Source organism: Anopheles gambiae, chromosome 2 (assembly GCF_943734735.2).
Source record: "Anopheles gambiae chromosome 2, idAnoGambNW_F1_1, whole genome shotgun sequence".
In the NCBI taxonomy this organism is placed as follows: Eukaryota; Metazoa; Arthropoda; class Insecta; order Diptera; family Culicidae; genus Anopheles; species Anopheles gambiae.
Window position 1 is genome coordinate 63019773 of NC_064601.1, and position 14582 is coordinate 63034354.

The following is a 14582-nucleotide window of genomic DNA, read 5'->3' on the forward strand; positions in this document are numbered from 1 at the left end:
GTCCGACGTTATCTGTCAAATTCCATATAAAATTTTAACAGGCCTTGCGATAAAATCGCATCCGCTGGAGCACAGACACCTTAAGGCCCGTGTCTGTGCTCCATCGGATGCGATTTTATCGCAAGGCCTGTTAAAATTTTATATGGAATTTGACAGATAACGTCGGACGTGCGATTTCGTCGTACGACGGAATCAAAAAATTTTGATTTCGTCGGACGCCGCATCCGATGTTATCTGTCAAACTAAATATATGGTGTTTTGTAGGAACAATCTCAACTTAATTTTTCACAATCGTTATATTATTAAAATCATCCAAATAATCGCAATATCATACGAAAAAGCGTTTGACAGCACGTGCGATAAAATCGGATGCGATGAAGCACAGACACGGCCCTAAGGCGGTGGCAATGCTCATCGGATGCGATTTTATCGGACGCGATTTATATGGGATTTGACAGATAACGTCGAACGTGCGATTACGTCGTCCGACGTTATCTGTCAAATCCCATATAAAAATTTGACAGGCCGTCCGATAAAATCGCATGCGAAAAAGCGTTGCCACCGCCCTTACTTTAGGGCGGTGGCAACGCTCATCGGATGCGCTTTTATCGGACGAGATTTCTATGGGATTTGACAGATAACGTCGGACGTGCGATTTCGTCGTCCGACGTTATCTGTCAAATCCCATATAAAAATTTGACAGGCCGTCCGATAAAATCGCATGCGAAAAAGCGTTGCTACCACCGTTAATACAATAAAAGCAAGGACCGTAAAGATATCAGGTCAAGTTATAAGCCCGTTTTGACAGCTAGGTGGAAGAAGTATCGACGAAGAAAACTGACAGTTAGTTTTCCGCTTTTGACGAACGCTTCAAGTTCTCGAAGAAAAATTTCCATTTTAAATCACGGACTGTGTTCTAATAAACTAAAATATTCACCCAAATTGATCTCCACCAAATATTGACCATGCAAAACGTAAACAATCCATCAATACATATACAAGCGGAAAACCATCTGTCAAAATCGGAGCCCAGGGGGGGGATCGCCAAAAGCGCTATAACTACACCTCATTATACATTCCACCTTGAATAAAAGCAAGGTGGAATGTACAGGTGTCCCCCGAGATACGACTGTATTTGGGACTGAAAAAATGTCCCAAAGCAAGGCGTAAGTCGAAAAAGTCGTATGTCGAATATCTATGAATATAAAATTTATAACCGAAGTTGAAGAGTTGGATTTTATTATATCGTGTATTTTATTTAAAATAATGTTCGATAATGTAATAATTATATTTTAAAAGCCATACATAATATAGATATTCAAGATAGGGTAGTTGTGGAATCTTTGGAAATGTATGTATAACGGTTATCAGCCCAGAAATTCAAAAAAAAAAATACATCAATTTCTTGTCAATGACAACTTTTAACTGTCAAAATCAAAATCGTCGTATCTGCGAATCGTCGTAACTCGAGGGGGTCGTAACTCGGGGGACGCCTGTATAATGAGGTGTAGTCATAGCGGCTTTGGCGATCCCCCCCCCCCTTTGGGCACCGAATTTGACAGATGGTTTTCCGCTTGTATATGTATTGATGGATTGTTTAAGTTTTGCATAATCAATATTTGGTGGAGATCAATTTGGGTGAATATTTTAGTTTATTAGAACACTGCCCATGATTTAAAATGGAAATTTTCCTTAGAGAACTTGAAGCGTTCGCCAAACGCGGAAAACTAACTGTCAGTTTTCTTCTTCCACCTAGCTGTCAAAACGGGCTTATAACTTGACCTGATATCTTTACAATCCGTGGGTAAAAGACTTTGAAAAAAAAAACGTGGGAAAGTTTCGACAGCTGGATGAAAAGCCTCAATAATTTCATCCAAGGTGGAATATAGAGGAGGTGTCTTCTTTGCGTTTGGCATGTTGCCATTTTGAGATTCAGTTTGACAACAGCCATCGATATTTGTTTACAGGCAGCAGCTGCATTATAACCTGTAAAATGCAGATTTATAGAGTGTGGATGAAAATACAAATTTTTAGTGCTAAACAAATGTTTATTAAACGAAAACAATTCATTTATCATATCCAAATACCAGCAACATTCGTCGCATTTGACAACTGCCGTCGATCCTGGTTTTGTGTTTTTTTCTAAAGCCTCGATGCCCAATTGTTCTACATGACGACACCTCCTTTCTACCCACTTTGGTGCGCAACAACATTACCGTAGCAATAGACCAAGGATAATGTATATAGAAGGTTGATTTTTATCGCTTTTGCTGGGCGACATTGTGGGGCACATCTGTCACTCTCTGCATACAAATTTCATTACCCCGCACCAGCCCTCCCCGATTTTTATACCGGAGCCCCCGGAAGAGAAATGTCAAGTCGAGAAATGTCATTTTGCTCTGAACAACTTCACCTTGTCATTTATAACACCTTGCAATAGACGATGCGCAATCTCAGATTGCGCATATATTTATCTGTCAAACGGATCGGTTTGATATATTTATCTGTCAAAAAAAATTTATATATCTCGGACCAAGGTGGAATGTATAATGAGGTGTAGTTATAGCGCTTTTGGCGATCCCCCCCCTGGGCTCCGATTTTGACAGATGGTTTTCCGCTTGTATATGTATTGATGGATTGTTTACGTTTTGCATGGTCAATATTTGGTGGAGATCAATTTGGGTGAATATTTTAGTTTATTAGAACACAGTCCGTGATTTAAAATGGAAATTTTTCTTCGAGAACTTGAAGCGTTCGTCAAAAGCGGAAAACTAACTGTCAGTTTTCTTCGTCGATTCTTCTTCCACCTAGCTGTCAAAACGGGCTTATAACTTGACCTGATATCTTTACGGTCCTTGATCTCGGACATATAATCTTGAAAATTTATGCGCAATCTTGGCGCAATCTGAAAATCAAAGTGGGTATAGGGACTAGGTGGGCTTATAGGTTTTTCGGGAAGGCCATATTGGACGAACGAATGACAGGAGGGGATTCGATTGTGATACGTAGTTTTTCACCCACACTACGACACATCAACCAAAACAGCCATTGGAATTCTCACGCATACATCAACAAATGATCGAATCCCCTCCTGTCATTTCGTTTTCATTTTTCTACAGCACGGCTGTCAAATTGTTCGGGATAAGCCCACCTGTATAATAAACCCACTTTGCTGAAAATGTATGGAAATGACGTTTATAGCTCAGGGTTGGCTACGCGAAATGACATATGTTTTGATAAAACGAATATATGCGCAATCTGAGATTGCGCATCGTGTATTAATACGGTTAGACCGCTGCTTAACTGTCAAAACCAAGTTTTCAAAATGGTGGACCAATTCGAGCTATGCATCGACCTTTGTTTTGTATAGACTTTAGTATTATTTTTCAAGCTATCATAATTTCACAATAATATGTAAGCGAAAGGCCACGGGAGTGACAAAATGCTGACAAATTTTTCAAAATGTGAGCTTTTGTCACTTTTTTGAGCTTTTGTCAAAATTTTGTGACCTGGAGCAGCCAGGAAAAAAAGTTGAAAAAAGTTGACAAAATTTGACGTTCATGAAAAAACGTAAACAAACAGCTATTTGGCGCAGTTGTGACCCATTGTTATGATCAAAGTGGGTATAGGGACTAGGTGGGCTTATAGGTTTGGCGGGAAGGCCATATTGGACGAACGAATGACAGGGCTCTGCGGGGGAGGGCTGGTGCGGGGTAATGAAATTTGTATGCAGAGAGTGACAAATGTTCCCTCACCATGTCGCCCAGCAAAAGCGATAAAAATCAACCTTCTAAATACATTATCCTTGGGTTAAGCCCACCTGTATAATGAACCCACTTTGGTTATGATAATAATGCTAAAATGCATGATTCTAATTGATTTATGTACCTAGTTAGTGCTTCTTAAACAAAATATCGATGATATTCAGATGTTGGAGCCTTTTGTCGCTCTTGTGTATGTTTTTGGTGCGGCCCATCCACCTTGGGATAAAAATTAAAAATATCAGGTGGTGGACTTTAGTTCATTTTGACAATTCGTCACTTGACGTAAGGTCCCCAGGATTCAAACTTTGTTTACATTTATTAAATTTGTTCATATTATTTATCTACCCTTTTTTTTCGATTAAATATTCTTTAAAAATATATTTTGGACGTTGCGAGTTCTTATTCAATATTAAAACATAGATTATAGTGTGTTACTTTGTGTTATTCCGTGAATTTATACTATTATTCATTGGATTTTCGACATATTTGATAATAAAAACTAAGAAATAATTATTTTTTTCAATTTTCATAATAATTCCTCATTATCTACGAGCCGCATGGACAATTTACGTGAGATTAGAACTCTTACTCAAATGGTTAAATTTTGTGCATAAACAAATCATCAGATCTTTTGTTAATATATCTCATTTTTTCGATAAAATCAATAAACACACAAAAATACACGTAATAATAAAGAAATCTGTTCTATTTGCTAAACTTTGTGTGCGGAAATCAATGGTTAACGGTTTTAAAATGACGTAAAGTCCCTCAACTATGGCGACCCTCCAAGGCCCTAATCCACCACCTGATACAGGCGGTCCCCGAGATACACTGTACCTCTTATACGGACGTCACACGAGGCGTAAACTCAAAAAGTTTACGCTTGATTTGTATGGGAGAGCGTAAACTTCCTGTCAAAAGATTTCAGGGTTGTATGGCTGAAATTCATACGCCAAAGTTTACGCCAAAGTTTACGCTTCGTGTGACGTCCGTATTATACGCGGATTCGGAGATACGCGGTTTTCTAAATTTGACAATTCTTTGAGCAAATTGTACTGATTTGACACATCAATTGCAAATTGCCAAATAATTTCCGTTTCGATCGAATGTTAAAAACTATTTCAAAAGGTTTAAAACAGTTATATTCAGTCAGAATAATATCAAATAATTCATAAAGTGACTAAAACCACCCCTTACTTGCAAAATTACACGAAAATTAGTGATATTTCAGCTGGAAATCACGAGATTCGACTTACGCGGAAATTCGAGATACAGGCGGTCCCCGAGATACACGGTTATTGAGGACCGAAAACGGCCGCAATACCGCGTATCTCGAATTTCCGCGTAAGTCGAATCTCGTGATTTCCAGCCAAAATATCACTAATTTCGTGCAGAACCATTGATATGTTTCTAATGAATTGAACAGTTTTAAACCTTTTCAAATGGTATTTTACATTCAATCAATACGGAAATTATTTGGTACTTCACAATGGATGTGTCAAATCAGTACAATTTGCTCAAAGAACTGTCAAATTTTGAAAACCGCGTATCTCCGAATTCGCGTATAAGAGGTACCGTGTATCTCGGGGACCGCCTGTACGCGGTATTTTGCGGCCGTTTTCGGTCCCCATTAACCGTGTATCTCGGGGACCGCCTGTATTTTTAATCCACGTTGGGTGCGGCCACGAGAAAAGCTCTTTTTTGCAGTTGACAAGCAATTTTGACAAAGTTGAAAAAATTTTCTTCATTTTTTCAGCTCCGTGGCTACGCGCTATGTGAATTTACCGACTTGACTTTTAATTACTTTTAAATGTTTGATTTTAAGGCCCGTGTCTGTGCTCCATCGGATGCGATTTTATCGGAAGGCCTGTCAAAATTTTATATGGAATTTGACAGATAACGTCGGACGTGCGATTTCGTCGTACGACGGAATCAAAAAATTTTGATTTCGTCGGACGCCGCATCCGATTTTATCGGTCAAACTAAATGTGTGGTGTTTTGTAGGAACAATCTCAACTTAATTTTTCATAATCATTATATTATTAAAATAATCCAAATAATCGCAATATTAAACGAAAAAGCGTTTGACAGCACGTGCGATAAAATCGCATGCGATGGAGCACAGACACGGGCCTAAATAACTAAATAATACCTGCAACAGTAGGGTTACCAAGTAATAATCTTTATTAGCTTTCTAGACTCCATGACGGTTTTATGTGTTTGCAGAAAGTGAAGTAATAGAAAATGTTATTTTTTAAAGTATTGAAACATCCTTTAGCGCGCGGGATGGTTACGTATTCCGTCTTATGGCCCACAGCCAATTTAGTGCAGCAAAGTTTGGATGGACGAAGCTATGGTAAGCCAGCACAAATGACATGGATCCGTAGGAATTAACCTGTGATTTTTACAGATGCTTTAGACTTTGTTCAGAGTTTGAGGTATGGATTATACGGTACATTTTACGTTGCCCCGACGATCTATGGATGGGTAAAGATAACCAGCATCATGTGGCCAAAAATTAATTTACGTACTGCCATGATCAAAGCTATTATCGAGCAAGCTACATATGGGCCATTTGCTGGCATTAGTTTTTTATATATTATGTCATTGACCGAAGGAAAGACAGCTGTAGAAGCAGTAAAAGAAGTAAAATTGAAATTCCCCACTACATATACAGTAGGTCTTGCATTTTGGCCTTTTATTCAAACAATCAATTTTGCTTGTATACCCGAACGGAATCGTGTGCTATTTGTTGCAACCTGCAGTTTCGTATGGACAGTTTTTCTAGCTTCTATCAAAAATAACTGTATTTCGAATCAAAACTAACATCTGACGAAATAAACAAAACTGCAACGTAGCAAACAGAAAACTTGTGAAATATTAATTAAATGTTATAGATAGGCTGATCATACGTACCGTATTCCGGGACAGTCCCAATTTCAAAATGGAAATTTAATGTCCAGTCGTAAAAAAAACCCGGGTCCGTGGCAACACTTCCGTTCCGTAGAACAGTACTCGCCACCCTACTAGCAAAGAGAATGAAAAAGTGTGCGACTTTCTGGCGAGGTGCATGTTGAAGCAGGGAGAGACGATTGGAATTACGCGGAGGCGCGAGCGTGTTTTTGTTGGAAGGGAGAAATAGCAGGACACTTGCGCAGTCGTATTTAAGTGTGTGTTTATTGTACGAAACACATTGGCGGAAATGAATCGCTTACATGTATTTACAGTGTTGGTGAAATGTTTCCCTGCCCAAGTGACAATTCGCTTTGAGTTATATTTGAGGGGTAGGAAATTGCCTACTTTCAACACTCCTCCTCAATTAATAGCCCTCAAATTACCTCTCATCAATCCCAAACGAATCGCGAACATATTGTGCTTTACCGTTCCTAATGACTTAGTTAGTATATCCGCATTCATGCTATCAGTAGGGCAGTACCTCAACTTAATATCGCCTCGCTGGCATAGATCCCGTATGAAATGACGTTTTGTCTCTATATGTTTGGAGCGTTTGCTGGATTTCTCCGATAGAGCAAATGAAAGACAAGCTTGATTGTCTCCATTCACTATTGTTGCGCTATGCTGAACTTCCCCCAAATCACTAAGGAGTCTACGCAACCACAGTACCTCCTGGCAGGTCTCGGCCAACGCGACGTACTCAGCCTCCATCGTAGATAACGTAACGTTGCTCTGCTTACGGCTAGCCCAGGACACTGCTCCTCCTGAGAAGTACACCACGTAACCGGTTGTTGATTTCCGTGATGAAGAGTCGCCTGCCCAATCCGCATCGGAAAACGCGAATAAGTCACCGCAGTCGGTTACACCATGCTCTCCACCCATCTTCAGCTTCCAATCTTTGGTATCCTTAAGATACCTTACCGCACGCTTGGCTGCCGTCCAGTCTTTTTCCGTTGGGGCACTAACCTTTCTACCTAGTACAGTGGCCGTTGCCATTATGTCGGGTCGCGCACAAACAGCTATGTAGAGTATTGCTCCAACAACGGATCGATACTTGGTGTTGTCTTCCAACAGCTTGGTGTCAGCTGTGTCCTTCAGGAAACCCTGGTCCATTGGTGTCTTTGATGTCTTCGCCTCAACAAGCCCCACGGTGTTAACTAGCATGTTAATGTAGTTGTTTAGCCCGATGCTGTATACACCATCTTCTTTTCGAATTTCCAATCCTAAAAAGAATTTTACATGACCAAGATTAGCTATCTCGAAATGCCTTCGTAAATGTTCATAAACGCCAGCTATGATTTTCTCGCTCTTACAACCCACGAGAATGTCATCGACGTAGACGATGAGATACACCGTCTCACCACTCCTGTTCGCCGTATACAAGCATGGATCGGCCGAACTCGCTATGAACCCCAGCTTTCCAAGCACTTTCGACAGCTTCTCGTTCCAACACCGAGCCGATTGTTTCAGTCCGTAAATGCTCTTCCGCAGACGACACACCAACTCCTTCTGGCTTGCGTGCTAAGAGATTCTCCACGTAACGAACATACTCCTTTATCTTTTCAGCTGCTTCGGATTTCCTCTCTAACAAATACACGATGGTATACCGGCTGAAGTCGTCTATCATCGTCATCAGGTACACTGGTGGACATTAAAATAGGAAAAAAAATTTTGTGTGTTTTTTTTGCATACACTAGGTGTGTCATCGCCAACAGTTCGAGGCGTACTGAATTTGCAATAGCCGAATTTTGCCTTTTATACTCTCATTTTTGGTGCGCTACTTATCTGAGTTTTGAGTGCCGGCAGCGTTTTGCGGCAGTATAAAAGGAGAGCCAAACCGTGTTGTGCTTCATTCTTCCATCAGTGGTCAAGGTGAAAGGTTGCTGTTTAAAAATTCCACAAAATCATCATGGGTCGCGGAAAGCACTGCACACCAGAGGAACGAAAACACATTCAGGGGCTGTATCGTGAGAACGTGCCAATCAAGACAATCTGTAAGGCGTTCGGCCGTTCGCGGACGTTTGTGGACAACGCCATTCGTAGCGAGGCTACGGGTAAATCGACAGGTCGTCCGCGAAAAACAACGGCCGACGTTGACGCGCGGATTGTTGAGATGATCAGGGCGGATCCTTTCAAAACTTGCACTCGTATCAAGCAGGAGCTTGGTTTGCAAGTTTCGGCGAAAACGGTGTCTCGCCGTTTACACGCCGCTGGGTTCTGTGCCCGGAGACCGAGGAAGGTTCGTAAGCTGCAGCCGCACCACGTAGAAGCGCGCATTCGGTTTGCCGAAGAACATTTAGCTGCATCCATCTTTTGGTGGAGCAAAATCATTTTTTCGGATGAGTCCAGAATCAATCTGGATGGTTCGGACGGCATTAAATACGTCTGGCGCTTTCCTAAGCAGGCGTATCATCCGAAAAATACGATAAAAACCCTTAGTCACGGAGGCGGCCACGTAATGGTGTGGGGTTGCTTCTCCTGGCACGGCACGGGTCCTTTGTTCCGTATCAACGGGACACTGAACTCGAAAGGGTATAGAAAAATACTTTGTCGTAAGATGTTGCCATACGCCCGACAACATTTCGGAGACGAAGAGCATTACATCTTTCAGCATGATAACGACTCTAAGCACACATCGCGAACAGTTAAATGTTATTTGGCAAACCAGGATGTGCAAGTTCTACCGTGGCCTGCGTTCCTGACCTCAACTCGATTGAGAATCTGTGGTCAACTCTCAAGCGTCAGCTTAAGAACCAGCCTGCACGTTCAGCCGATGATCTATGGACACGCTGCAAGGTTATGTGGGAACGCATAGACAGAAACGAATGCCGTAATCTCATCGGCGATATGGCCAAACGCTGTCAGGAAGTGATAGCGAATAACGGTCACCAGATTGACCGTTAGAATGTGTTTTCGCTTAGTGGAACACCGCAACACCTCCTTCCAACAACCACTTAAACAGTCCTTTTCAGGGCTACCAAATATTTCTGACAAGAACTATGTCTTTCGGTCACAGAAAAAAGTTCCTATTTTTATGTCCACCAGTGTATCTCTTTCCCCCGGGTGTAGCCGTACGCATTGGACCGCATAAATCAGTGTAAACCAGGTCCAAAATCTTCGTCGATCTCTTCTCAGTTGCTGTAGGAAAAGGGTTACGTACTGACTTACCCTCCATACACGTTTCGCAGGATTGGTGAATACCGCAGTCGACGAACTTCATTCCTGTGCCCAAATCCTCGTTTACCATCCTTAGGATCATATTTAGGTATCGATGTCCAAGTCGCCGATGCCACGAATGCAAGCAATTGCTGTTATGTTCCTTTTCCTTAGCCATTCTCGATGCTTCAGCTAATTGTAGCTGGTATAAACAACCGGAACGCGTCCCCACAGTCATCAATTTTCCATCCGCATTGCGAACCTCGCAACTATCTGCCTTAAACACCGCTGAAAATCCGTTGGCGGTAATTTTGTCCACTGAAATGAGTCCCGTTTTTAACGACGGAACGTATAACACATTTTGCAGTGTTATTTCCACCACGCCGCCATTTCCATTTGCACAGCGCAGTAATCCATGACCGTAACCGCTTGCTTCCGCAACATTACCATCCGCCAAAATTACGCTCGGTCCTTTTGTGTTGTACAGCTCTTTGAAGAAACGCATGTTGTTCGTCATGTGGCAACTAGCACCGCTGTCGATGAGCCACACATCACGGTGTGCTTCTCCCACCATAAAACACATACTGCTACACTCGGCTTGGTAGCCATTCTGTTTCGATTCTCTCGGCCTTCTCACTCTGTCGCTTTGTTGTGCATCAGAACGGGAACGACAGTTTCTTTTAAGATGGCCCGGCTTACCACAGCTGAAGCAAACTCTTTTGTTTGAGGGCGGTTGTCTGGTGGAACTTTTCGTGGCCTTTTCTTCACTCACCGTACCACATGATCGCTCTTTTCTTCTCTCGTACTCGTCTAGTAGCTTGGACTTTACCAAATGCATGGTTAAATCTATCTGGGCGACTCTCTAACGCCGTAACCAAGCCACCGTATGATTCTGGCAAGCTACGCAGAATCATGGCGATTTTAAGCGATTCTTCCATTGCTTGTCCCGCAATTGTGAGTTCATCAACCTGCATAAGATGGCGGTCCATATCACCGTTTTCGCCCAGGTTCAGGTTACACAACTTCTTCAATAGGGACACCCTTGAGGTAACGGTAGTCTTTTCATGGTACTCACGCAGCTTTTCCCAGAATTCCTTTGCCGAATCTGCCTTTTTCACTATGCTGAATTGGTTTTCCTCAACACATAGTCCAATAGTTGCTCGAGCCCTTTTATCATCCTTGATCCATTGTGGCGTCACTGGTTCAACCTTTGGTTCGTCGATCACGTACCAGAGCTCTTCGCGAATCATAAGCATTTCCATGCGAAACTTCCAGCCCTGATAGTTTTGGTTGTTCAACCTGGCAAACGAAAACTTTCCGGCATCTGCCATACTGGACCTTTATCGATTCACGCCAGAAAACAGAAGATTAACTTCTACACACACGACTTAAACTTTCCGAGAAACCTTTCTTGGAACTTTCCCCTGGCCCATAACCTGTTGGAAGGGAGAAATAGCAGGACACTTGCGCAGTCGTATTTAAGTGTGTGTTTATTGTACGAAACACATTGGCGGAAATGAATCGCTTACATATATTTACAGTGTTGGTGAAATGTTTCCCTGCCCAAGTGACAATTCGCTTTGCGTTATATTTGAGGGGTAGGAAATTGCCTACTTTCAACAGTTTTGGTTTCTACACAGTTTTCGCACTCACACAATGAAACATGTTCACGTTCACTTTCAGCCCGCTGAGCAAAGCGATCGAAAACTTTTCTCCCGCTCAATATATCTAGAGAGCAAGAACCAACAAGCCCAAGCGGCATCGCTGAGAGAGAATTAAGCTTTTCCCGTTGTTTCCCCCTCCTGACATACCCACGAACGGTGTGTTAGTTTCTACGCGATGCGTTATTCTCTGTTGTTGTTGTTGCCTTCAACGCTGTAACCGCAAGAGCTTGAAGCAAGAAGCGTTTCACACCATCACCGTCTCACCCAAACATTGGTGTTGTGATGCGTTTATTTGTACCCCTGCCCCTATGTTCTTCTTACCCGTACTGCGTGCGAAAACTGTGTAGAAACCAAAACACGCTCGCGCCTCCGCGTAATTCCGCGTAATTCCAATCGTCTCTCCCTGCTTCAACATGCTCCTCGCCAGAAAGTCGCACACTTTTTCATTCCCTTTGCTAGTAGGGTGGCGAGTACTGTTCTACGGAACGGAAGTGTTGCCACGGACCCGGGGTTTTTTTTTACGACTGGACATTAAATTTCTATTTTGAAATTGGGACTGTCCCGGAATACGGTACGTATGATCAGCCTATCTATAACATTTAATTAATATTTCACAAGTTTTCTGTTTGCTACGTTGCAGTTTTGTTTATTTCGTCAGATGTTAGTTTTGATTCGAAATACAGTTATTTTTGATAGAAGCTAGAAAAACTGTCCATACGAAACTGCAGGTTGCAACAAATGGCACACGATTCCGTTCGGGTATACAAGCAAAATTGATTGTTTGAATAAAAGGCCAAAATGCAAGACCTACTGCCCAGTCAGACAAATCGGACTTAATTTACCCCTATCTTACCGCTAAATAACCGGTAATTTAAGAGTAATTTAATGGTAAATTAGCAGTCGTTAATTTACCCATTCGAGCAGTTTTGACAGATCCTATTCCTTCCTCTATTTTGTTTTTATTTTTTTCGGCTAAATTGTTAATAAATAACACGAAATTTATTATATTACAGTTTAATGGTTATATTCAATCATTTTCCTTAACTTTAACAAACGATTACAATGAATTTTTTATAGCAAACTCGACTTGAACAGCCGCTTCACCTGGAGAAGGTGGTGCACAAATAGAACTAATAAATGCAATTTCTCGGCTGTTTTTTACATTTTCAGTTTTAAACACGCCGCCGATGTCTTCTTCCACTAAAATATCATTAAAACAATACTCTTTTTGTTCTAATTTATATCTTTTTACTGACAACAAACGACAACACTTCGTACCGCTAAATTGCTCTTAAATTACTGTTATAACAGACACAAAACTGCTCGAATGGGTAAATTAACAGAAGGCTGTCTGACTGGGTGTATATGTAGTGGGGAATTTCAATTTTACTTCTTTTACTGCTTCTACAGCTGTCTTTCCTTCGGTCAATGACATAATATATAAAAAACTAATGCCAGCAAATGGCCCATATGTAGCTTGCTCGATAATAGCTTTGATCATGGCAGTTACGTACTTAATTAATTTTTGGCCACATGATGCTGGTTATCTTTACCCATCCATAGATCGTCGGGGCAACGTAAAATGTACCGTATAATCCATACCTCAAACTCTGAACAAAGTCTAAAGCATCTGTAAAAATCACAGGTTAATTCCTACGGATCCATGTCATTTGTGCTGGCTTACCATAGCTTCGTCCATCCAAACTTTGCTGCACTAAATTGGCTGTGGGCCATAAGACGGAATACGTAACCATCCCGCGCGCTAAAGGATGTTTCAATACTTTAAAAAATAACATTTTCTATTACTTCACTTTCTGCAAACACATAAAACCGTCATGGAGTCTAGAAAGCTAATAAAGATTATTACTTGGTAACCCTACTGTTGCAGGTATTATTTAGTTATTTAGGCCCGTGTCTGTGCTCCATCGCATGCGATTTTATCGCACGTGCTGTCAAACGCTTTTCGTATAATATTGCGATTATTTGGATTATTTTAATAATATAACGATTATGAAAAATTAAGTTGAGATTGTTCCTACAAAACACCACACATTTAGTTTGACCGATAAAATCGGATGCGGCGTCCGACGAAATCAAATTTTTTTGATTCCGTCGTACGACGAAATCGCACGTCCGACGTTATCTGTCAAATTCCATATAAAATTTTGACAGGCCTTCCGATAAAATCGCATCCGATGGAGCACAGACACGGAGCTTAAAATCAAACATTTAAAAGTAATTAAAAGTCAAGTCGGTAAATTCACATAGCGCGTAGCCACGGAGCTGAAAAAATGTTGAAAAATTTTTCAACTTTGTCAAAATTGCTTGTCAACTGCAAAAAAGAGCTTTTCTCGTGGCCACACCCAACGTGGATTAAAAATATCAGGTGGTGGATTAGGGCCTTGGAGGGTCGCCATAGTTGAGGGACTTTACGTCATTTTAAAACCGTTAACCATTGATTTCCGCACACTAAGTTTAGCAAATAGAACAGATTTCTTTGTTATTACGTGTATTTTTGTGTGTTTATTGATTTTAACGAAAAAATGAGATATATTAACAAAAGATCTGATGATTTGTTTATGCACAAAATTTAAAACCATTTGAGTAAGAGTTCTAATCTCACGTAAATTGTCCATGCGGCTCGTAGATAATGAGGAATTATTATGAAAATTGAAAAACATAATTATTTCTTAGTTTTTATTATCAAAAATGTCGAAAATCCAATGAATAATAGAAAATAAATTCACGGAATAACACAAAGTAACACACTATAATCTATGTTTTAATATTGAATAAGAACTCGCAAAGTCCAAAATATATTTTTAAAGAATATTTAATCGAAAAAATGGGATAGATAAATAATATGAACAAATTTAATAAATGTAAACAAAGTTTGAATCCTGGGGACCTTACGTCAAGTGACGAATTGTCAAAATGAACTAAAATCCACCACCTGATATTTTTAATTCATTCATTCGACAGTTGGCAGCTGAAGAGTATAGACGGGTTCAAATTAAAGTGACGGTTGAAACAAGTGTGCGAA